The following is a 26804-nucleotide window of genomic DNA, read 5'->3' as shown; positions in this document are numbered from 1 at the left end:
AACTACCCCCTCACCTAGGATGGTAGTAGGCTCGGTCACACTAAGAGAATTGGCAAAGAAACTCCTAGAAAGGGCATCTGCCTTAACATTCTTAGTGCCCGGAAGAAGAGAGACCACAAAATTAAAACGCGTGAAAAACAAGGCCCATCTAGCCTGTCTAGGATTCAAGCGTTCTTGTGATCGGTGAGGACCACAACTTGATGTCTAGCTCCCTCCAACCAATGTCTCCACTCCTCAAATGCCCACTTCATGGCCAACAATTCCAGATTCCCCACGTCATAGTTGTGTTCAGATGGGGAGAACTTTCAAGAAAAGAAGGCACAGGGATTCATCTTAGAAGTCACAGGGTCTTTTTGGGACAAAACAGCTCCTGCACCAATCTCAGAAGCATCTACCTCCACCTGAAATGGAAGTGAGACATCAGGTTGCCGTAAAACTAGAGCTGAAGTAAATCTCTGCTTAAGCTCCTGAAATGCTTAGATAGCCTCAGGAGACCAATTCAGCACATCAGCGCCCTTCTTGGTCAGATCAGTCAGTGGTTTGACAATACCAGAAAAATTACCTATAAATTTATGATAGAAATTAGCAAAACCCAAAAACTTCTGGAGGGCCTTCAAAGAAGTAGGCTGAACCCAATCATAAATGGCCTGTACCTTGGCCGGGTCCATTTCAATAGTCGATGGAGATAAGATAAATCCCAAAAATGAGATCCTCTGTACACCAAAGAGGCATTTCGATCCCTTAACAAACAGGGAGTTCTCCCTCAAAATCCGGAACACAGTCCGGACGTGTTCCACATGAGAATCCCAATCACTAGAAAAGATCAAAATATCATCCAGATAGATGATCAAAAACTTATCCACAAAGTCACGGAAAATATCATTCATAAAGGACTGGAAGACAGAAGGGGCATTAGTGAGCCCAAAAGGCATCACCAGGTACTCAAAATGTCCCTCCGGAGTATTAAACGCCGTCTTCCATTCATCCCCGTGCTTGATGCGAATAAGATTATACGCCCCCCTGAGGTCAAGCTTAGTAAACCAGCAGGCACTCTTAACTCTGGAGAATAAATCAGACATCAGAGGTTACGGGTACTGATATTTAACCGTCATCTTGTTAAGGGAACGATAATCAAAACACGGTCTAAATGAACCATCTTTCTTGGCCACAAAAAACAGCACCTAAAGGTGACGAGGATGGTCTAATATGACCCTTCTCCAATGACTCCTTAATATAGGATCGCATAGCATCATGTTCGGGTACTGATAAGTTGAAAAGCCGACCCTTGGGAAATTTACACCCAGGCATCAACTCAATTGCACAGTCATAACTCCTATGAGGAGGCAAAGATGCAGACTTGCTCTCACTAAATACATCAGAAAAATCGGCTAGATAATCAGGAATATCATGAGACTGAGGAGAGGTGGAGAAACAGGAGTGTCCCTAAGAACACACTGACAACCCCAACTCACCACAGACCCAGATTTCCAATCCAAAACTGGATTATGAGTTTGCAACCAAGGAAAACCCAGAACAATAGTATCATGCAAATTATGCAGCACCAAAAGTTTACAATTTTCTTGGTGGTCTGGGGCAACCCGCATCGTCACCTGGGTCCAAAACTGAGGTTTATTCTCCGCCAAAGGAGTAGCATCAATACCCCTCAAAGGAATAGGCATCCGCAGAGGCGTCATGGAAAAACCACAACGTTTAGCAAAGTCCAAATCCATCAGATTCAACGCTGCTCCTGAATCCACAAAAGCCTTCGTGGAAAATGTGGATAAGGAGCAGATCAGAGTAATTGCCAAAAGAAACTTAGATTGTATACTACCCACAGCAAATGTGTGTGCAAAACGTTTCTCTCGTTTTGGGCAGACAGAAATAGTATGAGAGACGTCTCCACAGAAAAAACACAGCTTATTACGCCTTCTAAACTCCTGACGTTGCGCCCTAGACAAAACTCTATCACATTGCATAGGTTTAGACATTTGTCCAAAAGGTGGCAACTCCTCTCATGTAGTTTTGCGTTCACGTAAACGCCGATCAATTTGAATGGCTAATGACATAGAATCATCAAGACCAGAGGGAACAGGAAATCCCACCATAGTATCTTTTACGGTTTCTGACAAACCCTTCCGAAAGAGAGCTGCCAAGGCACCATCATTCCAGGTAGTAAGGACCGCCCACTGTCAGAATTTTTGACAGTATAACTCTGCAGAATCCTGACCCTGGTTCAATGCCAATAGGGCTTTCTCAGCTTGACCAATAGCATTAGGTTCATCATACAACAACCCAAGGCTTGAAAAAATGCATCCACATTAGTCAGAATAGGATCTTCAGGTGTCAAAGAAAACGCCCAATCCTGGGGATCGCCGCGCAGCAAAGAGATGACAATTTTAACCTGCTGCACAGAGCTCCCCGATGAATTAGGCTTCAAGGCAAGAAATAATTTACAATTATTCTTAAAATTCAAAAATTTATCAAAAATCAGGAATAGGGATCCTTGGTTCAGCAGCATGTGAATGAGCGAGATAGGCGGAAATTCCCCGCACTTCAGCAGTGAGCTGCTCCACACGATCAGACAATTGCTAAATCTCCATTAAAAAATATATATATATCCTCCTACGGCCCCAGAGAAAAAGAGGAAAAAATATACATATAAAAAAAAAATTCTGACAATTTTTTTTTTTTCTTTTTACAATTCCTTCCTGCTTTTGAGTACCCTAGAATCTGCAGTATGGCTGGTGATTCTGTTATGAATGGGTCACCGAGGAGGAAAAAGCAAAACAAGCTAAGCCACAGAAAACCAGAATGGTTGGTAACTATGCAGATTGCAGATCCCTGATCTTACCACACAACTAGCAGTAGCCGTGGAGCGTGCCTACAATGAACCTAGATGCCTCGTCACGGCCGGAGGACTATATAAGCCTAAAGCAAGAAAAGGGAAAACTAACTGCCCCAGAGCAGACCCCAAAGGAATAGATAGCCCCCACACATGTATTGACGGTGAAACAAGATGAAGGCAAAACACAGGCAGGAAAATAGGCTGAGCAAATGATGGGGCCCAAACTAACTAGACATGAAAGGAAAGAGAAGACACTGTCTGCAACCTGCAAAAAACCCTACAAACATAATGTCCAACACTTCTGATAGCAAAATTAACCCTGAAGTCACTAGACTTCTCCCACTATATCAGCACTCTGAAATATTCTGAGACAGAGCAAAAAGAGACCGAACTAGTAAGGGACAAAAAGCCAATTGGCAAAATACTGATAAATAAGAGTGGAAATTCAGCTCAGCCCCCAGTCGGGGCTGGCAGACCACGCAAAAAAACTGAATAGACCAACAAAATCAAGTGTGAACATTAGCAAAAAAACTTAGCTTTAGATGACTGCAACAGAGCTGAAAACCAAGAGCTGACAAGCCAGAATGAATCACCAGCAACTGAATAGATCGTCGGCTGTCTTAAATCCAATCTGAGAATCCTGAGATCCAATCGTCATCCTCATTCTCAAGTGGCAGATCTCCACCGATCAAACCAGCCACAACACCTCCCGTCACCACCAGAGGGAGTCCAGAAGGGGGAACTCACAACTGGTGAACCAGAGAATCAACTCACAACACCCCTCCCCTTCATCCTGGTTCAGAGTCCACCTGCTGGCTTGGAGTGGAACTGTGTTGCATGCATTAGGTTAACTGCTGGAGAGAACCATCACTGCTTCCAAGCCTGGCATTACCCTCCCCTGGAGGAAGGCAAGGCCAGTGTTGAGACCATACCCCTGGGGGCGCCACACAGGGGTCCACATCATACCATAAATTGATATCAGCACAAATCCTGCCATGCTGTAGGTCCAGCTCTCTGAACCCTCGGCACGCTACACCACCACTATCAGTACATGGTTATACTACCGTAATTTTACTAAATTATTGGTAGTGGTTGTAGTAGTGCCTATACCACCAGCCGATATCTCAGCCCCATATTTTCAGAGCCGTGATATATATATATTTATAAAAAAAAAAATTAAGAGACTACCACATCAAATCCCTGTCATGGGCAGCCCATTCTCCAGACCTGAACCCCATTGAAAACCTCTGGAATGTAATCAAGAGGATGATGGATAGTCACAAGCCATCAAACAAAGAACTGCTTACATTTTTGTACCAGGAGTGGCATAAGGCCACGCAAAAGCAGCGTGAAAGATTGGTGGAAAGCATGCCAAGATGAATGAAAGCTGAGATTAACAATCATGGTTATTCTACAAAATATTGATTTCTGAACTTTTCCTGAGGTAAAACGTTAGTATTGTTTTTTCTAAATGATTATGATCTTGGTTTATTAGCATTATTTGAGGTCTGCAAGCACTGCATTTTTTTTTCTAATTTTGACCATTTCTCATTTTCAGGAAAAAAAATACAACATTTAGTGCTTGGAAATTCAGAGACATGTAGTCAGTAGTTTATAGAATAAAAGAGCAATTTAAATTTTACTCAAAAATATAAAGAGAAAAATCAGACAAGCCTAAAATTTTAAAGTGGTCTCTTGATTTTTGCCAGAGCTGTATATACTGTATATATATTCTTTACAATCAGCTATAGTGTGCTATGCGGTACAGTATTGAAGCACCCTCAGGGATAGCACCCATTTGTCAAATAGGGATAATATTGTACGTGGACACCAATTACCGCAGGGCGCATGCACTGGAGTAGGAGTGGGACTCAGACTGGCCTGTGGGCTGTGGCACACTGTAACCTAGAGGGTCACATCCACATTATAGAGGGTCACATTCATATTGCAGAGGTTGAAATCCACATTACGGAGGGTCACATCCACATTACAGAGGGTCGCATCCACATTACAAAGGGTCACATCCACATTACAGAGGGTCACATCCACATTATAGAGCAGACCTGGGCAAAGTGCGACCCAGGGGCCACATCTGGAACAAGACAGCTGTGAGGCTGGAAATCAGAGGTCCACCGGCCGCACAATGCCCGCCTGGCCTCTCGCTGTTTACTTGTGCGGCGCTGACTCCTTTGGTGGAGGAGGAGCCTCTGGCCACTTCCTCCACCAGTGTGTGAAACAGCTGAAACGATGATGTCATTTCGCACACCGGAGGCACGGAGAGAAGCACAGTGACAGGGAACAGGACGAGGTGAGTATGTGGTGTTTTTTTTCCTTATATGTATGGGCCATTTGGGTGGGCATGGGGAGGCTATGGGGGTGATGACATGGTGCTGCACACCTGGGCTGGGTGATGACATGGTGGTGTACACCTGGGGTGGCATGAGGGGGTGATATGGTGCTGCTGCACATGGTGTATATAGGGAGGCTGTGTGGGGCTCATGCCACATATGGGGTAGGCTGTATGGGGCACATGCAGTATATAGGGTGGCTGTGTGGGGCACATGCAATTCATGGAGAGGCTGTGTGGGACTCATGCAGTATATAGGGAGTCTGTGTGGGGCTCATGCTGTATATAGGGAGGCTGTGTGGGGCTCATGCAGTATATAGGGAGGCTGTGTGGGGCTCATGCAATATATGGGGAGGCTGTGTGGGGCTCATGCAGTATATAGGGAGGCTGTGTGGGACTCATGCAGTATATGAGGAGGCTGTGTGGGGCTCATGCAGTATATACGGAGGCTGTGTGGGGCTCATGCAGTATATGGGGAGGCTGTGTGGGGCTCATGCTGTATACATAGGGAGGCTGTGTGGGGCTCATGCTGTATATATAGGGAGGCTGTGTGGGTCTCATGCTGCATATAAGGGGGCTGTTGATGGCTGTTGGGGGCGCTCATACAATATACTGAAGGGGCTGTGCTCGGGTTCAAATGATATATAGGGGGGTGTCGGCATTCTTAAATCTGCTCAATATACAATTCAGATACAATTAATATTAATAAAATTATCAATAGAATAATAATTATAAAATATCAATATTAATATTGAGAAGAAATAATTTTGGCCTATTGGTTCGGCCCTCCACGACAGTCATGGTCTCTCATGTGGCCCCTCAAGAAAATTAATTGCCCACCCCTGTTATAGAGGGTCACAACCACATTACAGAGGTCACATCCACATTACAGTGGGTCACATCCACAATACAGAGGGTCACATCCACAATACAGAGGGTCACATCCATATTATAGAGGGTCACAAACATTATAGACAGTCACATCACATGATGTGACCCTCTAAAATGTGGATGTGACTCTCTACAATATGGATTTGAGCCTCTACAATGTGGATGTGGCACTCTAAAATGTGGATGTGACCCTCTAAAATGTGGATGTGACCCTGTGTAATGGGGATATGACCCTGTGTAATGGGGATGTGACCCTCTGTAATGGGGATGTAACCCTCTAAAATGTGGAGAGAGAAAGAAAGAAAGAACAGAGAAAGAGAGGAAAGAAAGAACAGAGAGAAAGAAAGAACAGAGAAAAAAGAGAGAACGAGGGGAAAGAAAGAGAACAGAGAGAGAAAGAAAGATTAGAGAGAGAAAGAAAGAGGGGAAAGAAAGAAAGAACAGAGTGAAAGAAAGAACAGAGAGAGAGAGAGAAAGGAAGAGGGGAAAGAACAGAGAGAGAAAGAAAAAAAAAGATTAGAGAGAGAAAGAAAGAACAGAGAGAGAAAGAAATAGTAGAGCGAGAAAGAAAGAATGAATGAATGAAAAAACAGAGAGAGAGAAAGGAAGAGGGGAAAGAAAGAAAGAACAGAGAGAGAAAGAAAAAAAGAAAGATTAGAGAGCGAAAGAAACGGAAAGAAAAAGAAAGATTCTTTAGAGATACTATAGCAGCCCGCCTCCCATTGTAATGCCCACCTGAGCCTCCCGATGTAGGACAAATCATGGCCGACATCCCCGAGTCCAAGGCAATCCCGCTGTCTGCACTGACGGAGAACACAGTGATAGATCTGAAGCATTCCCTGAAGTGCCTCCATGGTTCCATCACAATCTCCTCCAAAAATTACCTCATTTCTGGTCAGCTTCTAGCACGTCATTTCCAGTGTAACGTCACGTGCAAATTTTAAAGGTCTCCGCCATGTACTCCTGTGTCCGTGGGAAAAGTAAGCTCCCAGCTGAGCGGGCTCTCTCTCAAAATCGGGACTGTCCCGCTGGATCCAGGACGGTTGGGAGGTATAAATGCTCCCCACCATACACCTTGTAGATGCATGGCTCCGCACACCTCATACACACACGGTTCCGCTTTCTATGCATCGTACACACATGGCTCCGCTCCGTACACCTCGCACACATAGCTCCACTTAGTACACACATAGCTTCACTCCGTAAACCTCATACACATGCGGCTCTGCTCTGTACACCTTGCACACACATGGCTCCACTCCGTAAACCTTGTACACATGCGGCTTTGTTCCATACACCTCGTACACAGGCGGCTCCACTCCGTACACACGTGGCTCCACCCGGTACACACAGGGCTCCGTTTCGTACGCCCTGTACATAGGCGGCTCCGCTCCATACAACCCATACACATGGCTCCACTCCGTACACCCCGTACACACACGGCTCCGCTCCATACACATGCGCCTCCACTCCGTACAGACACGGCTCTTCTCCGCTCTGTACACATGGCTCAGCTCCGTACACTTTGTACACACAGGGCTCCGCTTAATACACTTCGCACAAACGCATCTCTGCTCTGTACACCTCGTACACACACGGCTCCGCGCCGTACACCTCATACACATGCGGCTCCGCTCCGTACACCTTGTACACATAAACTCCGCTCCGTACACTTTGTACACACAGGGCTCTGCTCAATACACTTTGTACAAATGCATCTCTGCTCCTTACACCTCATACACATGCGGCTCCGCTCCGTACACCTCGTACACACGGCTCGGCTCCATACACCTCGTACACACGGCTCCGCTCCATACATACACTTGGCTCCGCTCCGTACACCTCGTACACGCAGCTCCGCTCCATACACACGGCTCCGCTCCGTACACCTCATACACACAGGGCTCCTCTCCGTACACCTTGTACACACACGGCTCTGCTACATCCAACTTGTAAACCTCTCCTGACCCCACACATACACTTCCCCTCATCCAGCACGGTGACAAGCAGCACAGCAGAGTCATGTATACACTGAGGGCCCTTATCATGTGACCCCTGACTCCTCCCCTCCTGTGACCTCATCACAGGTCCTGTGCATACAGTCAGTACAGTGACTGAGTACCGCCCACCTGCCCGGCCCCACCTCTCCCCCATGTGTCTGCTAGTGCTATGTGTTTGGTGGCCCGCCCTCCCGCTCGGCCCCCTGCATCTGCTAGTGTGGCCGCTCACTCTCCTCCTGTCTCCTCTCTATTCTACCGCAGGCCGCGCCGCCGCGGACGCCATGTTTGCTGTGATGCTGTGCTGACTGTCATAATAAATATGTTATGTGTCACGCCTCTCATCCCCGGGTCTCCTCCTACATGTCACGTTTGCGCTTGCGCGCTCCTGTCAGTGCTGTATAGGGCTCGGTCCTCTCTATGGTAATGGAGGACCTGACCCGGAACCTGTAGTGGTCATGTGCTTTCTGGCTAGGTCCTGACCCGGAACCAGTAGTAGTCATGTGCTATATCAGACGACCTCCCCCTAGGGGAGGTGCCTGATTATTGTTGTGCTTCCTGGCTTGGTCTGCCGTGTCCCTGTCTGGCTGTGCGCTGTATTCAGGTCCTCTGCCTTATACTCGGTTGTGCCTCCTGGCACATGCTCTGACCCTGTACTCTGTCTCATACTCGGTTGTGCCTCCTGGCACACGCTCTTACCCTGTACTCTGTCTCATCCTCAGTTGTGCCTCCTGGCACACACTCTGTTTCCGTGCTCTGTCTTATACTCAGTTGTGCCTCCTGGAACACACTCTGATTCTGTGCTCTGTCTTATACTCAGTTGTGCCTCCTGGCACATGCACCAATCCTGCGCTCTGTCTTATGCTCAGTTGTGCCCTCTGGCACACACCCTGCTCCTGTACTCTGTTACACCTCCTGGCACACCTGCTGCCTGACTCAGTGCTCTGACGTGCGCCTTGCACACATCCTGCTTCACTCACACCCGGACGAACGAAGTCTCTGTATACCACGTGTTCCCGTGTCCACGCTTTACACGTTCCTGCAGACACACTCACCCACTTGTGTCTCCTGTGAGCCGGCCGCTTGGTGCCAGCAGTCGTGGTGCCTCACCCCCTGGGGCTTGCCCCTGACACTCCCTGTATAGGGGGTGGTCTTCACTAGGTCAGCTCACCCTGGGAGGGTTGGTGTCACGACCCAGAGCGTCCACTCCAGGAGTCGTCACATTATGTATGTACACAAGCTGCAGCACGGCCCTGTCTTTTGCCAATTAACCGGCCCGGAGGGCAAATGCCTCCCTGCCACCCGGCCCAGCCCACCCCTGCAGCCATTCAACCAAATGTTAATTTGCAGATTCTATGCCCGTAATAATGGGCCTCATGGGGGGGGAATAACACCCTTATGCACTTTAAGCGGGGCATGAAGTGTCATTGTACCAGGATTTTTTTACTGCCAAATAGTTGAACTGTTTATTCGTAATAACGCCCAACAAAAGACCCTTCTGAATCAATTTAATGGTTAAATCAGAAAACCGATCATATTACTATCAAGTAGAATGTAAGTAGAGGTATCACTCAGCATGGGAGCAATCTGGGACTGATACATGGAGTCCATGGCAACAACGATATTTATAGGATTGATGGGAAATTTTCCCATCAGGCCTAGAGAAATGCACTGAGGCTGCGTTCCCAGCTGGGTCCCTAAACTGCGGTGACCTCGTTGAGATCAGCGCTGCACTGTGACACTTTTTCTCAATGTGTTACCAGTGATCTCATGCAAGTTCCAGCGTGATCTTCCTGACTATAATCAGCAAAGGGTCTGTAACTGGGGTGAAAATTCTGCTACCATACATACACCCATATAAGTTTTGAAATGCAGTCTCACTTTATGGCAAAAGCTGCGTGGGAACTTTCTCACACAGCAATGTCAAAAGTGAGACTAGGGACTATTTTTTTTACAGTGGCGGAGGAATACAGTGCGGAAGGATACCTACCTCCCTTCATTGGATTCCTGGAGCCCCTAGAGAATGGTCGCATCAGCTGATGCTGCTGTTCTCCACGGGAGATCGTCGTGGGACACTCGTGGATTTCTGTGGAACAGGGAGTATTTGGTGGGGTTTTTTTTTCATATTTTTCACAGATGACACTGGTTTCGGGGAACAATGTGACAAGTAATGGTGAGTATGTACTCTATGTTATATGTACTGTATGTCTATATATATGTATTGTATGAATGTATTGTATGTAGTATGTATGTAGTATATCTGTAGCATGTTTTATGTATGTTGTATGTATGTATGTAGTATGTATGTATGCTGTATGAATGTAGTATATATGTAGTATGTATGTAGTATGTATGTATGCTGTATAAATGTAGTATGTATGTAGTATGTATGTAGTATGTATGTATGTTGTATGAATGTTGTATATATGTAGTATGTATGTAGTATGTATGCTGTATGAATGTAGTATGTATGCTGTATGAATGTTGTATATATGTAGTATGTATGCTGTATAAATGTAGTATATATGTAGTATGTATGTAGTATGTATGTATGTTGTATGAATGTTGTATATATGTAGTATGTATTTAGTATGTATATATGCTGTATGAATGTAGTATATATGTAGTATGTATGTAGTATGTATGTATGTTCTATGAATGTTGTATATATGTAGTATGTATGTAGTATGTATGTATGCTGTATGAATGCAGTATGTATGTAGTATGTATGTATGTAGTATGTATGTATGCTGTATGAATATAGTATATAGATTATGGCCCGATGCTATCACATCGGGAGGATGCGATAGCATCACACCTCTTGCCATGTTAACCCTCAACACACACACACTCCTCAACACACACTCCTCTCACCTTTCACCATCTCCACTCACTCTTTCACTCCACATACGACCCCTTCTCTCACTCCGTCTCTCATACTCACGCTGTCATCGCCGCTGCTCCACGATCCCCGACATCTTCTTCCGCGACATGTTCTTGCGGCGACGCCATCTTGAGTATCATGAAATCCCGCGATAGTCAAGATAGCGTCGCCGGAAGAACATGTCGCCGGCGTGGACGACGTCAGGATCCAAAATGGCGTCGGCGAAATCTCGCGAGTTTTCGCCGACGCCATTTTGGATCCCGACGTCGTCCTCGCCGGCGACATGTTCTTGCGGCGACGCCATCTTGACTATCGCGGGATTTCGCCGATCCAAAATGGCGTCGCCGCAAGAACATGTCGCCGGCGTGGACGACATCGGGATCCAAAATGGCGTCGGCGTAATCTCGCGAGATTTCGCCGATGCCATCTTTTTGGATCCCGAGTCGTCCACGCCAGCGACATGTTCTTGCGGCGACGCCATCTTGAATCTCGCGGGATTTCACGAAATCCAAGATGGCGTCGCCGCAAGAACATGTCGGCGGCCTGGAGAACGTCTGGAACCAGGATCGCGGCGGCGGAGGAAGATGTCGGGGCAACGACGATGGCGGTGTGAGTATGAGAAATGGAGTGAGAGAAAGGAACGTATGTGGAGTGAAAGAGTGAGTGGACGTGAGTGGAGGTGAAAGGTGAGAGGAGTGTGTGTTGAGGCGGTGTGGTGTGCTGAGGGTTAACATGTGCGTGTGTGTGGTGACGTCACCGGTTACAACTGGACGGAAGTTGTTACAACCGGAAGCTGCTTAGGGCATTTATTATTATAGATGATGAGGAAGAAGCCGTCTGTTGTTGGCGGTGATGGCGTGTAGAGGCTTCTTCAGCCAATGTAATAGATTTAGAGTTAGGGGATTCGTGTGTGAGACGACGGCGTTTATAAGCCTTAATCTTGTCAAGTCGATGCTGTTTTTCCTCAGGAGTCTCATTAGCACGGCGTTGTTTTTGTCGTAGTGCTAAAGCTGCTTTCCTTTCACTGGCATTGGCATACTGTGCATCAGTATTGAATGGTGGTATTGATAGGGCAGAAACAGATTGCTGATTAGTTATGTCAGTGAACGGCATATGGGATGAAGTGTAGCAGTAAATTGTTCCACATGCTGATGTGGAAGCATCCTGTTGTGAGTCTAATAATAATGATGAGGAAGAGGCCGTCTGTTGTCGGCGGTGACGGCGTGCAGAGGCTTCTTCAGCCAATCTTATGGATTTAGAGTTAGGGGATTCGTGTGTGAGGCGACGGCGTTTATAAGCCTTAATATTCTCAAGGCGATGGTGTTTTTCCTCAGGAGTCTCATTAGCACGGCGTTGTTTTTGTCATAGTGCTAAAGCTGCTTTCCTTTCACTGGCATTGGCATACTTTTTGTTATGACTCATGTTGGCACAGGTAAAGGAGTCTATTTGGCAGTTATCTGGCAGTGAAGACGGCGTCCTGGAGTATTGTAGAGTAAACAGATACTAATTGACCCTGTAATTGCCCAGCAGTAGTTATGAAGTGGTAGTGGCAAATTGGCCCTGTAGTTAGACACCGGCAGAGGAGCAAGGCAGCAGTAGTTATGGCGGTAGAGGCAAATTGGCCCTGTAATTAGACACCGGCAGAGGAGCAAGGCAGCAGTAGTTATGGCGGTAGAGGCAAATTGGCCCTGTAATTAGACACCGGCAGAGGAGCAAGGCAGCAGTAGTTATGGCGGTAGAGGCAAATTGGCCCTGTAATTAGACACAGGCAGTGAACAGTCAGAAAAGCAAGGCAGCAGTACTTATGGCGGTAGAGGCAAATTGGCTCTGTAATTAGACACCGGCAGAGGAGCAAGGCAGCAGTAGTTATGGTGGTATAGGCAAATTGGCCCTGTAATTAGACACCAGCAGAGGAGCAATGCAGCAGTAGTTATGGCGGTAGAGGCAAATTGATCCTGTAATTAGACACCGGCAGAGGAGCAAGGCAGCAGTAGTTATGGCGGTAGAGGCAAATTGATCCTGTAATTAGACACCAGCAGAGGAGCAAGGCAGCAGTAGTTATGGTGGTATTGGCAAATTGGCCCTGTAATTAGACACCAGCAGAGGAGCAATGCAGCAGTAGTTATGGCGGTAGAGGCAAATTGATCCTGTAATTAGACACAGGCAGAGGAGCAAGGCAGCAGTAGTTATGGCGGTAGAGACAAATTAGCCCTATAATTAGACACCGGCAGAGGAGCAAGGCAGCAGTAGTTATGGCGGTATTGGCAAATTGGCCCTGTAATTAGACACCAGCAGAGAAGCAAGGCAGCAGTAGTTATGGCGGTAGAGGCAAATTAGCCCTGTAATTAGACACCGGCAGAGGAGCAAGGCAGCAGTAGTTATGGCGGTATAGGCAAATTAGCCCTGTAATTAGACACCGGCAGAGGAGCAAGGCAGCAGTAGTTATGGCGGTAGAGGCAAATTAGCCCTGTAATTAGACACTGGCAGAGGAGCAAGGCAGCAGTAGTTATGGCGGTAGAGGCAAATTAGCCCTGTAATTAGACACCGGCAGAGTAGCAAGGTAGCAGTAGTTATGGCAGTATAGGCAAATTGGCCCCGTAATTAGACACCGGCAGTAAACAGGCATAGGACCAAGGCAGCAGTAGTTATGGTGGTACAGGCAATGCCAAGCGTCCGCACAGCAAGTCGGCGTGAGGTAAATGACGCAATTTCACGAATGCAAGATGGCGTCGGCGAAATCTCGCGAGATTTCACCGACGTCGTTAAGGCTGTGTGCACACGCTGCGGATTAGGTGCGGATTCATCCGCGTGGATTTTTGTTTTACCTGCGGATTGCTCTGCGGTTTTGCCCTGCGGTTTTTCATCTCCTCAATAGAGGAGATGGCAAACCGCAGGAGAGTCCGCAGAAAGAATTGACATGTCAATTCTTTCTGCGGATTGAAAACCGCAGATAATCCGCGCGGAAAATTCCGCACCGTCTGCACTGCGGTTTTTGATTCCCATAGGGAATCATGGTACTGTACACCGCAGCAAAAACTGCTGCGGGTCCGCAGCGGCCAAAACCGCTGCGGAACCGCAGCAAAATCCGCAGCGTGTGCACACAGCCTCACACCTCTTGCCATGTTAACCCTCAACACACCACACCACCTCAACACACACTCCTCTCACCTTTCACCTCCACTCATGTCCACTCACTCTTTCACTCCACATACGTTCCTTTCTCTCACTCCGTTTCTCATACTCACACCGTCATCGTCGCTGCCCCGACATCTTCCTCCGCCACCGCGATCCAGGATCCAGACGTTCTCCAGGCCGCCGACATGTTCTTGCGGGACGCCATCTTGGATTTCGTGAAATCCCGCGATATTCAAGATAGCGTCGCCGCAACAACATGTCGCTGGCGTGGACGACATCGGGATCCAAAAAGATGGCGTCGGCGAAATCTCGCGAGATTACGCCGACGCCATTTTGGATCCCGATGTCGCCCACGCCAGCGACATATTCTTGCGGGACGCCATCTTGGATGTCGTGAAGTCCCGCGATATTCAAGATGGCGTCGCCGCAACAACATGTCGCTGGCATGGGCGACATCGGGATCCAAAATGGCGTCGGCGTAATCTCGCGAGATTTCGCCGACGCCATCTTTTTGGATCCCAAGTCGTCCACGCCAGCGACATGTTCTTGCGGCGACGCCATCTTGAATCTCGCGGGATTTCACGAAATCCAAGATGGCGTCGCCGCAAGAACATGTCGGCGGCCTGGAGAACGTCTGGAACCAGGATCGCGGCGGCGGAGGAAGATGTCGGGGCAACGACGATGGCGGTGTGAGTATGAGAAACGGAGTGAGAGAAAGGAACGTATGTGGAGTGAAAGAGTGAGTGGACGTGAGTGGAGGTGAAAGGTGAGAGGAGTGTGTGTTGAGGCGGTGTGGTGTGCTGAGGGTTAACATGTGCGTGTGTGTGGTGACGTCACCGGTTACAACTGGACGGAAGTTGTTACAACCGGAAGCTGCTTAGGGCATTTATTATTATAGATGATGAGGAAGAAGCCGTCTGTTGTTGGCGGTGATGGCGTGTAGAGGCTTCTTCAGCCAATGTAATAGATTTAGAGTTAGGGGATTCGTGTGTGAGACGACGGCGTTTATAAGCCTTAATCTTGTCAAGTCGATGCTGTTTTTCCTCAGGAGTCTCATTAGCACGGCGTTGTTTTTGTCGTAGTGCTAAAGCTGCTTTCCTTTCACTGGCATTGGCATACTGTGCATCAGTATTGAATGGTGGTATTGATAGGGCAGAAACAGATTGCTGATTAGTTATGTCAGTGAACGGCATATGGGATGAAGTGTAGCAGTAAATTGTTCCACATGCTGATGTGGAAGCATCCTGTTGTGAGTCTAATAATAATGATGAGGAAGAGGCCGTCTGTTGTCGGCGGTGACGGCGTGCAGAGGCTTCTTCAGCCAATCTTATGGATTTAGAGTTAGGGGATTCGTGTGTGAGGCGACGGCGTTTATAAGCCTTAATATTCTCAAGGCGATGGTGTTTTTCCTCAGGAGTCTCATTAGCACGGCGTTGTTTTTGTCATAGTGCTAAAGCTGCTTTCCTTTCACTGGCATTGGCATACTTTTTGTTATGACTCATGTTGGCACAGGTAAAGGAGTCTATTTGGCAGTTATCTGGCAGTGAAGACGGCGTCCTGGAGTATTGTAGAGTAAACAGATACTAATTGACCCTGTAATTGCCCAGCAGTAGTTATGAAGTGGTAGTGGCAAATTGGCCCTGTAGTTAGACACCGGCAGAGGAGCAAGGCAGCAGTAGTTATGGCGGTAGAGGCAAATTGGCCCTGTAATTAGACACCGGCAGAGGAGCAAGGCAGCAGTAGTTATGGCGGTAGAGGCAAATTGGCCCTGTAATTAGACACCGGCAGAGGAGCAAGGCAGCAGTAGTTATGGCGGTAGAGGCAAATTGGCCCTGTAATTAGACACAGGCAGTGAACAGTCAGAAAAGCAAGGCAGCAGTACTTATGGCGGTAGAGGCAAATTGCCTCTGTAATTAGACACCGGCAGAGGAGCAAGGCAGCAGTAGTTATGGTGGTATAGGCAAATTGGCCCTGTAATTAGACACCAGCAGAGGAGCAATGCAGCAGTAGTTATGGCGGTAGAGGCAAATTGATCCTGTAATTAGACACCGGCAGAGGAGCAAGGCAGCAGTAGTTATGGCGGTAGAGGCAAATTGATCCTGTAATTAGACACCAGCAGAGGAGCAAGGCAGCAGTAGTTATGGTGGTATTGGCAAATTGGCCCTGTAATTAGACACCAGCAGAGGAGCAATGCAGCAGTAGTTATGGCGGTAGAGGCAAATTGATCCTGTAATTAGACACAGGCAGAGGAGCAAGGCAGCAGTAGTTATGGCGGTAGAGACAAATTAGCCCTATAATTAGACACCGGCAGAGGAGCAAGGCAGCAGTAGTTATGGCGGTATTGGCAAATTGGCCCTGTAATTAGACACCAGCAGAGAAGCAAGGCAGCAGTAGTTATGGCGGTAGAGGCAAATTAGCCCTGTAATTAGACACCGGCAGAGGAGCAAGGCAGCAGTAGTTATGGCGGTATAGGCAAATTAGCCCTGTAATTAGACACCGGCAGAGGAGCAAGGCAGCAGTAGTTATGGCGGTAGAGGCAAATTAGCCCTGTAATTAGACACTGGCAGAGGAGCAAGGCAGCAGTAGTTATGGCGGTAGAGGCAAATTAGCCCTGTAATTAGACACCGGCAGAGTAGCAAGGTAGCAGTAGTTATGGCAGTATAGGCAAATTGGCCCCGTAATTAGACACCGGCAGTAAACAGGCATAGGACCAAGGCAGCAGTAGTTATGGTGGTACAGGCAATGCCAAGCGTCCGCACAGCAAGTCGGCGTGAGGTAAATGACGCAATTTCACGAATGCAAGATGGCGTCGGCGAAATCTCGCGAGATTTCACCGACGTCGTTAAGGCTGTGTGCACACGCTGCGGATTAGGTGCGGATTCATCCGCGTGGATTTTGTAAAATCCGCAGGTGAAACCGCAGGTCAAAAGACCTGCGGTTTTACCTGCGGATTGCTCTGCGGTTTTGCCCTGCGGTTTTTCATCTCCTCAATAGAGGAGATGGCAAACCGCAGGAGAGTCCGCAGAAAGAATTGACATGTCAATTCTTTCTGCGGATTGAAAACCGCAGATAATCCGCGCGGAAAATTCCGCACCGTCTGCACTGCGGTTTTTGATTCCCATAGGGAATCATGGTACTGTACACCGCAGCAAAAACTGCTGCGGGTCCGCAGCGGCCAAAACCGCTGCGGAACCGCAGCAAAATCCGCAGCGTGTGCACACAGCCTCACACCTCTTGCCATGTTAACCCTCAACACACCACACCGCCTCAACACACACTCCTCTCACCTTTCACCTCCACTCATGTCCACTCACTCTTTCACTCCACATACGTTCCTTTCTCTCACTCCGTTTCTCATACTCACACCGTCATCGTCGCTGCCCTGACATCTTCCTCCACCACCGCGATCCAGGATCCAGACGTTCTCCAGGCCGCCGACATGTTCTTGCGGGACGCCATCTTGGATTTCGTGAAATCCCGCGATATTCAAGATAGCGTCGCCGCAACAACATGTCGCTGGCGTGGACGACATCGGGATCCAAAAAGATGGCGTCGGCGAAATCTCGCGAGATTACGCCGACGCCATTTTGGATCCCGATGTCGCCCACGCCAGCGACATATTCTTGCGGGACGCCATCTCGGATGTCGTGAAGTCCCGCGATATTCAAGATGGCGTCGCCGCAACAACATGTCGCTGCCATGGGCGACATCGGGATCCAAAATGGCGTCGGTGTAATCTCGCGAGATTTCGCCGACGCCATCTTTTTGGATCCCGATGTCGTCCACGCCAGCGACATATTGTTGCGGCGACGCCATCTTGAATCTCGCGGGACTTCACGACATCCAAGATGGCTTCCGGCAAGAACATGTCGGCGGCCTGGAGAACGTCTGGATCCTGGATCGCGGCGGCGGAGGAAGATGTCAGGGCAGCGACGATGACGGTGTGAGTATGAGAAACAGAGTGAGAGAAAGGAACGTATGTGGAGTGAAAGAGTGAGTGGACATGAGTGGAGGTGAAAGGTGAGAGGAGTGTGTTTTGAGGCGGTGTGGTGTGTTGAGGGTTAACGTGCGTGTGTGTGTGGTGACGTCACCGGTTACAACTGGACGGAAGTTGTTACAACCGGAAGCTGGTTAGGGCATTTATTATTATAGATATGTAGTATGTATGTATGTTATATGAATGTAGTATATATGAAGTATGTATGTAGTATGTAGTATGTATGTTGTATGAATGTTGTATGTATGTAGTATGTATGTTTGTGGTTTTTTATTTTCTACATTCAACACATTAGCCAGATGATGGGACTACTACTGTCCCATCATTGGCTAATGTGTCAATCACTTTCATTGTAGCAGGCATCGCCCGATGGGACTTGTAGTCCCATTGGACGATGCCTGCACACACACACAGACCCCGGCAAACCCGCACAGACCCCTGGCAGCCGGCACAGACCCCCGGCAGGCCCGTACAGACCGCCGGCAGCCGGCACAGACCCCCCGGCAGCCGGCACAGACCCCCGGCAGCCGGCACAGACCCCCGGCAGGCCCATACAGACCGCCGGCAGCTGGCACAGACCCCCGGCAGGCCCGTACAGACTGCCGGCAGCCGGCACAGATCCCCGGCAGGCCCGTACAGACCGCCGGCAGCCGGCACAGACCCCCGGCAGGCCCGTACAGACCCCTGAGAGGCCCACACAGAGCCCGCCCGCACACACAGACACGCACTGTGTCCACCCATGCACCGGCCACACTCTTCCCCCTCCCGAACTGGATGTACAAGGAAAGAAAGGGTATTTCTGTCCCATTGACTTGAATGGGACTTCCGGTATCGGAATCAGCGACACCCGATACTTTTTGTGTATCGGGCCGATCCAATCCGATCCGATATTTCTGGATATCGGATGGTATCGCTCAACACTAGTCCTGACCCAAACCCAGGAACCTGAAAATTGCTGTCCACCAATGTTCACCATCCAACATGATAGAACTGGAGAGGATCTGCCAGGAAGAATGGCAGAGGATCCCCAAATCCAGGTGTGAAAAACTTCCAAGAAGACTCATGGCTGTACTAGCTCAAAAAGGTGCTTCTACTCAATCCTGAGCAAAGGGTCTGAATACTTATGACCATGTGATATTTTGGTTTTTCTTTTTTAATAAATTTGCAAAAATGTCTGCATTTCTGGTTCTTTTGAGTCAAGATTGGGTGCAGTGTGTACATTAATGAGAAAAAAAAAACCTTTTTGAATTTACCAAATGACTGCAATGAAACAAAGAGTGAAAAATTTAAAGGGGTCTGAATACTTTCTGTACCCACTGTAGGTAGCCCACAATTATGAGACTCAAAATGAGAAAACAAATCCAGAAAATCACCTTGTCTGATTTGGCAAGATTTATTTTTCAAATTATGGGGGAAAATAAGTATTTGGTCACCAAAAAACATGCAAGATTTCTGGCTCTTACAGATCTGTAACTTGTTCTTTAAGAGGCTCCTCTGTGCTCCACTCATTACAGTAGTAATGGCACCTGTTTGAACTTGTTATCAGTATAAAAGACACCTGTCCACAACCTCAAAAAGTCACACTCCATACTCCACTATGGTGAAGACCAAACAGCTGTCGAAGGACACCAGAAACAAAATTGTTGCCCTGCACCAAGCTGGGAAGACTCATTCTGCAATAGGCAAGCAGCTTAGTGTGATGAACTCAACTGTGGGAGCAATAATAAAAAAATGGAAGTCATACAAGACCACTGATAATCTCCATTCAATCTAGGGCTCCATGCAAGATCTCACCCTATGGAGTCAAAATGATCACAAGTACACAAGTATGGTGTGCAAAAATCCAATAACCACACAGGGGGCCCTAGTGAATGACCTGTATAGAGCTGTGACCACTGTAACAAAGGCTACCATCAGTAACATACTACGCCGCCAGGGACTCATATCCTGCAGTGCCAGACGTGCCCCCTGCTTAAGCCAGTACATGTCCAGGCCCATCTGAAGTTAGCTAGAGAGCATTTGGATTATCCAGAAGAGTATTGGGAGAATGTCATATGGTCTGATGAAACCAAAGTAGAACTGTTTGGTAGAAACAAAACTCACCATCTTTGGAGGAGACAGAATGCTGAGGTGCATCCAAATAACACCATACCTACTGTGAAGCATGGGGGTGGCAGCATAATGCTTTGGGGACGTTTCTCTGCAAAGGGACCAGGACGACTGATTTATGTACATGAAAGAATGAATGAGGCCGTGTATCGTGAGATTTTGATTGCAAACCTCCTTCCATCAGCAAGGACATTGAAGATGAAATGTGGATGGGTCTTTCAGCATGATAATGATCCTAAGCACACCACCAGGGCAACGAAGGAGTGGATTCATAAGAATCATATGAAGATCCTGTAGTGGCATAGCCAGTCTCCAGATCTCAACCCCACAGAAAAACTTTGGAGGGATTTGAAAGTCTGTGTTGTCCAGTGACAGGCCCAAAACATCACTGCTCTAGAGGAGATCTGCATGGAGGAATGGGTCAACATACCACCAACAGTGTGTGCCAACCTTGTGAAGACTTACAGAAAACGCTTGACCTCTGTCACTGCCAAAGAATATTTAAAAGATATTGAGATGAACTTTTCTGGATTTGTTTTCTTATTTTGACTCCCATAGTTGTGGTCTACCTATGATGTAAATTACAGGCCTCTCTCATCTTTTTAAGTGGGATAACTTACACAATTGGTGACTGACTAAATACTTTTTTTCCCCACTGTAAATCGCATGTGAGCTTCTGTAACAACCCTGCCGGCATCACTGCATGGCCTCCTGTTGTGAATTCACTTTCTGGCATATCTCTAGTTACTAGTGAAGATAGTGGAGCTGGTTATATTGACAGAGGGGTCGCGAGTTCTCTTTCTGGGCTCTCTCTGGTGGTTACTGGAGGTAATGGAGCTGATCTGATTAACAGAGGCTTGCCACCTGATAATGAGGAGGACGATTGGATATCTGGGGTTTCTGACTGGATATAAGACAGGCGACTCCCTCTATCCCTGCTGGTGATTTTTTCCTGCCTCCTGAGGTCTTAGTTTCCAGCTCAGTCCCTGCATGCTCAGCTAAGTGTTCTTTTGCTATTGTTCACATTTGATCTGGTTTTGTCTATTTCAGTTTTGTGTGGTCAGCCAGCTCCGGCTGGGGCAGTGCTGAATCTCTATCCATATGTTACTGCATGTATCAGTTTGTTTTTGTCCCTTATTAGATTGGTATATTCTGAAAGCAGAGCAAAAAGAGGCCAGAGTGCTGATATAGTGGGCGAAGTCGTGCGACTTCAGTATTTTTCTATCAGACGTGTTGGACACTTTTTGCAGGTTTTTTTGCGTGTTTGCAGACAGTGTCTTTCTTTTCCTGTCCTGTTTAGTTAGTGTGGGCCCCATCGTTTGCTCAGTCTATTTTCCTATCTGCATTTATGTTTTCATCTTGTCTCACCGACAATATATGTTTGGGGGCTATCTATTCCTTTGGGGTCTGCTCTGGGGCAGTTTAGATTTCCCCTTTCTTGCTTTAGGCTTATTTAGCTCTCCAGCTGTGTTGAGGCGTCTAGGATCATCGTAGGTACGCTCCACGGCTACTGCTAGTTGTGTGGCTAGGATCAGGGGTCTGCAATCCGCTTAGTTACCAACCTCTCTGGTTTTCTGTGGCTTAGCTTGGTCTTGCTTTCCTCCTTGGTGACCCAATCATAACAGCCTCCCATCCCCCACCTGCCTTACTTACTACTCCGGGCCATGCTGTGATTTCTGTCTTCTGCCAGCATCATGCTGTGTGCCTCTTGCCTGGTCTCTGCATGCTTCCTGGCTGTGTGCATAGGGGGTAGCATCAGTGTGCACCTTCTTAAGGTGTCCCCGGCCAATTGTCAAGAGGTCTCCAGTACTTAAGGTATCCTCGCCCATAGGGGGATGCATGAGCAACTATATCCCCTAATGTCAGTGTCTTGCTGCTGAGGTGCCAGGTCCTGTCCTGTTTCTGCCTTCTCTGGGGGCTGCAAACCCAGATCTGTTTCCATGCGCTTGGTGTTTTATGTTTCCGCCTCCCTGAGAACTGCATACTCAGGCCTGTGTCTTTGTCCAGTATTTGATCCGTGTACTGTGTCCTATTCCTGTACCTTATCCTGTTCCTGACCTTGTCTGAACCCTGTCCTAACCTCCGTTTGTTGGTCTCCTTGTCTGTGGCTCCTTTCCCTGCCATGTCTATCCTTGTGTCCACTCCTGCGGCTCTGCCTTTGCTCCGAACTCCTGCGGCTCTGCCTTTGCTCGGCACTCCAGCAGCTCAACCTTTGCTCTGCACTCCTGTGGCTCCACCTTTGCTCCACACTCCTGCGGCTCCGCTTTTGCTCCACACTCCTGCGGCTCCGCCTGTGCTCCGCACTCCTGCAATTCTGCCCTGCTCCGCACTCCTGAGGTTCTGCCCTTACTCTGCACTTCTGCGGTTCTGCCCTTGCTCCACACTTCTTGCAGTTCAGCTCACTGCACTGCAACCAGCGACTCTGTCCTGCTCTTCGCTCCGCAACCTTGCAGTTCTGCTCTGCTCTCATTCCACTTCCTGAGGCTCTTTATCTGTCCCTACTCCTCCAGTCCGAACAGGTCCCTACCTGTTCCCACACTCTACTCTTACCTGTCTGAGTCCATCCCTGCTTCTCCAGTTTGAACAGGTCTCTACCTGTTCCCATATTCCACTCTTACTTGCCCATGTTCTTGTGCCCTCCAAGTCAGTTCCAGTACAGTGTCTCAGCCGTGCCCACCTGCCAGTGTCTCAGCCGTGCCCGCCTGTGTGCCAAGATTACCAGCTGTGCCCATCATAGTATCAGTCATGCCTGTCTGTACCTGTCCACATGTCACATAGAGTTCTGTTTCCCAGTGAGATCAGCAGCCACAGCAAGACACCACACTGGAGTGGTACCTGGAAGCTACCTGCTGCACAAGCCTGACCTCACTATCAGAGGCTCCAGTGAACACGAAGGTAACTGCTTAGTCATGCCCCTTCCAGGGTAATCTGGTTTGTGGCAAAGTGGGGGTGTGGCAAGTAAGGGCAAGAGCGTCATAGCTCAGCTTGTCAGATCCTGAATTGTCTGATGTATACCTCAATGTCTTGGACTCTGAACCACAAAATTTTCAATTTTGTGATTCATATTCTTACAACAGCCATCAGAAAACAAAAATGTGGGGCAGGAAGCACAGGAAACGCAACATGATCACTCGATGTAAGAAGACAATTACCGGTGAATGATACCAAAAGTGTTTTAAATCTATCTACGGCAAGCAGTCGGATGACATGGGACCATGGGCTCCTTTCCTGGCCCTAACACTAGGGGGCACCCAAGCTCGCCCTGCTCCCCGGAATGTTTCAGATGGCGAAGATGTCTGAGGCCTCCACCCTAGCCTTATCTCCTAACTGATTAGCCCTCCGTCTGTTCCTTTCCCCCACCCAGGGAAGGGGAGTATGCTACTGTGCAACACAGTACACCAACCTGACAAACAGGGCAACACAGACAAGGGTTTAAGGAAAACTCCAGAAACACAAAATATTCACTCACATACAACAGAGGAATCCACAGGTGTGTGCAGAAGGGGAAAAAAACTAAATAGAGAAGGATAAGGAATTACCACACATACAAACCAAACAGTCACAAATAATAACTCCTCCAGCTCTCCTTCTCATAACAACTCCTTTCCCTCCATTAGGCATGCAGCAAAGCTAGCTCTGATGAGGATTAGTAGAAGACCCCGGATTACATAGGGAAAAGGAGTGGCTAACCGAGCACAGCCTAGCACAGGGATTTCCAACATGGCCGATTAACCCCTGTTCTGCCAGAAGAAATAAACACATTTAATACGATGGAGAAGTGCTTCTTCTCAGCGCAGGAGTAGGAGCAACCAGATGTTGCGGTCTTCTGGCTCCACTCTGTTGCGGTAACCCCATGAGAGTACCCCCTCTTCTACGAGGGACCTCCTGAACCTCAGGACCAGGTTTATTAGGGTGTGCCACGTGAAACGCCAGGACCATTATGGCCGCATGAACATCAGATGCTGGTACTTTTCAGGACCGTACCCTCTCCAATGTACCAGATACTAAAGTCACTAATGAATGAGTAATGATTCCAAGATTTTTGCAATCTGGAATTCCAGATTACCATCGACAGTGACAGGAGATGGTGGTAGAGGTGATGGTACTGCAGATGCAACATATTTTTTGAGGAGAGAATGATGAAATGCATTATGGATCCAAAAAATAGACTGTAAAGCAAGGCGGAATTGCTACGGGATTGATGATGGCTATGAACTTATAAGTTTCCAAGACAGAACCATCAGCATAATGTTCCTAGAGCTGGGTTCCCCAACTCCAGTCCTCAAGGCCCACCAACAGGTCATATTTTCAGGATTTCCTTAGTATTGCCCAGGTGATAATTGCATCACCTGTACAATACAAGGGAAATCCTGAAAACATGACCTCTTGGTGGGCCTTGAGGACTGGAGTTGGGGAACCCTGTCCTAGAGGACAGCCACATCAAGTCACCAACACACAGGTCTGGACCCACCAAATATCTCTGATCAGTCACACTCTTGTGTTTGGATCCCATCTTCCTCAAATTATTCGTAACCCCCTGCCATATGGTAGAAATGGAAGATGATTACCATTCTTCCTCCAGTAATCCAGAAGGCCAAATACCATTAAAAGAACTAAACTGAGGATGGAACCCATATGCCTCGAAAAACGGTGACTTACCAGTTGATTCCTGACAACGATTATTTACAGCGAATTCAGCCAACAGCAAGTAGGTAACCCAGTCCTCCTGATGTTCAGACACAAAACATCTGAGATATGTCTATAGATTCCTGTTAAACCGTTCAGTCTGCCCATCAGACTGTGGGTGAAAAGCGGAAGAAAAATACAAATGGATCCCCAGACGGGTGGAAAATGCCCTCCAAAATTTGAGGACAAACTGCACCCTCGATCCGAAACTGTCGCGGTGACCAGTAACAATCTATCTCTATCTATCTTTCACTACTGCATAATCCACACTTCTCTCATATGGATTACATTTTGTTCCTAATAAGGATTTCAATTTGTTTACTACCATAGTAACATAGTAACATAGTACCATAGTTAGTAAGGCTGAAAAAAGACATTAGTCCATCCAGTTCAGCCTATAAAATTCTGTCAGAATAAATCCCCAGATCTATGTCCATCTAAAGAACCTAACAATAACTGTAAGATACAATATTGTTACGCTCCAGGAAGACATCCAGGCCTCTCTTGAACCCTTCGACTGAGTTCGCCATCACCACCTCCTCAGGCAGTTAATTCCAGATTCTCACTGCCCTAACAGTAAAGAATCCTCTTCTATGTTGGTGGAAAAACCTTTTCTCCTCCAGACTCAGAGAATGCCCCCTTGTGACCGTCACCTTCCTTGGTATAAACAGATCCTCGGAGAGATATTTGTATTGTCCCCTTATATACTTATACCTGGTTATTAGATCGCCCCTCAGTCATCTTTTTTCTAGACTAAATAATCCTAATTTTGCTGATCTCTCTGGGTATTGTAGTTCCCCCATCCCCTTTATTAATTTTGTTGCCCTCCTTTGTACCCGCTCTAGTTCCATTGTATCCTTCCTGAGCACCGGTGCCCAAAAACTGTACACAGTACTCCATGTGCAGTCTAACCAGATATTTGTACAGAGGCAGTATAATGCTCTCATCATGTGTATCCAGACCTCTTTTAATGCACCCCATGATCCTGTTTGCCTTGGCAGCCGCTGCCTGGCACTGGCTGCTCCAGGTAAGTTTATCATTAACTAGGATCCCCAAGTACTTCTCCATGTCTGATTTACCCAGTGGTTTACCGTTCAGTGTGTAATGGTGATATTGATTCCTTCTTCCCATGTGTATAACCTTACATTTATCATTGTTAAACTGCATCTTCCACCTTCCGGCCCAAGTTCCCAACTTATCCAGATCCATCTGTAGCAGAATACTATCTTCTCTTGTATTGACTGCTTTTCATAGTTTTGTATCATCTGCAAATATCGATACTTTACTGTGCAAACCTTCTACCAGATCGTTAATAAATATGTTGAAGAGAATAGGTCCCAACACCGACCCCTGCGGTACCCCACTGGTCACAGCGATCCAGTTAGAAAATATACCATTTATAACCACCCTCTGCCTTCTATCACTAAGCCAGTTACTTACCCATTTACACACTTTTCCCCGAGACCTAGCATTCTCATTTTGTGTACCAACCTCTTGTGTGGCACGGTATCAAACGCTTTGGAAAAATCAAGATATACCACATCCAACGACTCACCTTGGTCCAGTCTATAGCTTGCCTCATCATAAAAACTGATTAGATTGGTTTGACAGGAGCGATTCCTCATAAACCCATGCTGATATGGCGTTAAACAGTTATTCTCATTGAGATAATCCAAAATAACATACCACAGAAACCCTTCAAATATTTTACCAACAATAGAGGTTAGACTTACTGGCCTATAATTTCCAGGTTCACTTTTAGAGCCTTTTTGAATATTGGTACCACATTTGCTATGCGCCAGTCCTGTGGAACAGACCCTGTCTCTATAGAGTCTCTAAATATAAGAAATAATGGTTTGTCTATTACATTACTTAGTTCTCTTAGTACTCATGGGGGTATGTCATCCGGACCT

This window comes from Dendrobates tinctorius, unplaced genomic scaffold (genome assembly GCF_039654945.1).
Source record: "Dendrobates tinctorius isolate UK_male_01 unplaced genomic scaffold, ASM3965494v1 ptg000046l, whole genome shotgun sequence".
NCBI lineage: Eukaryota > Metazoa > Chordata > Amphibia > Anura > Dendrobatidae > Dendrobates > Dendrobates tinctorius.
Note: the sequence above shows the minus strand (reverse complement) of the source record.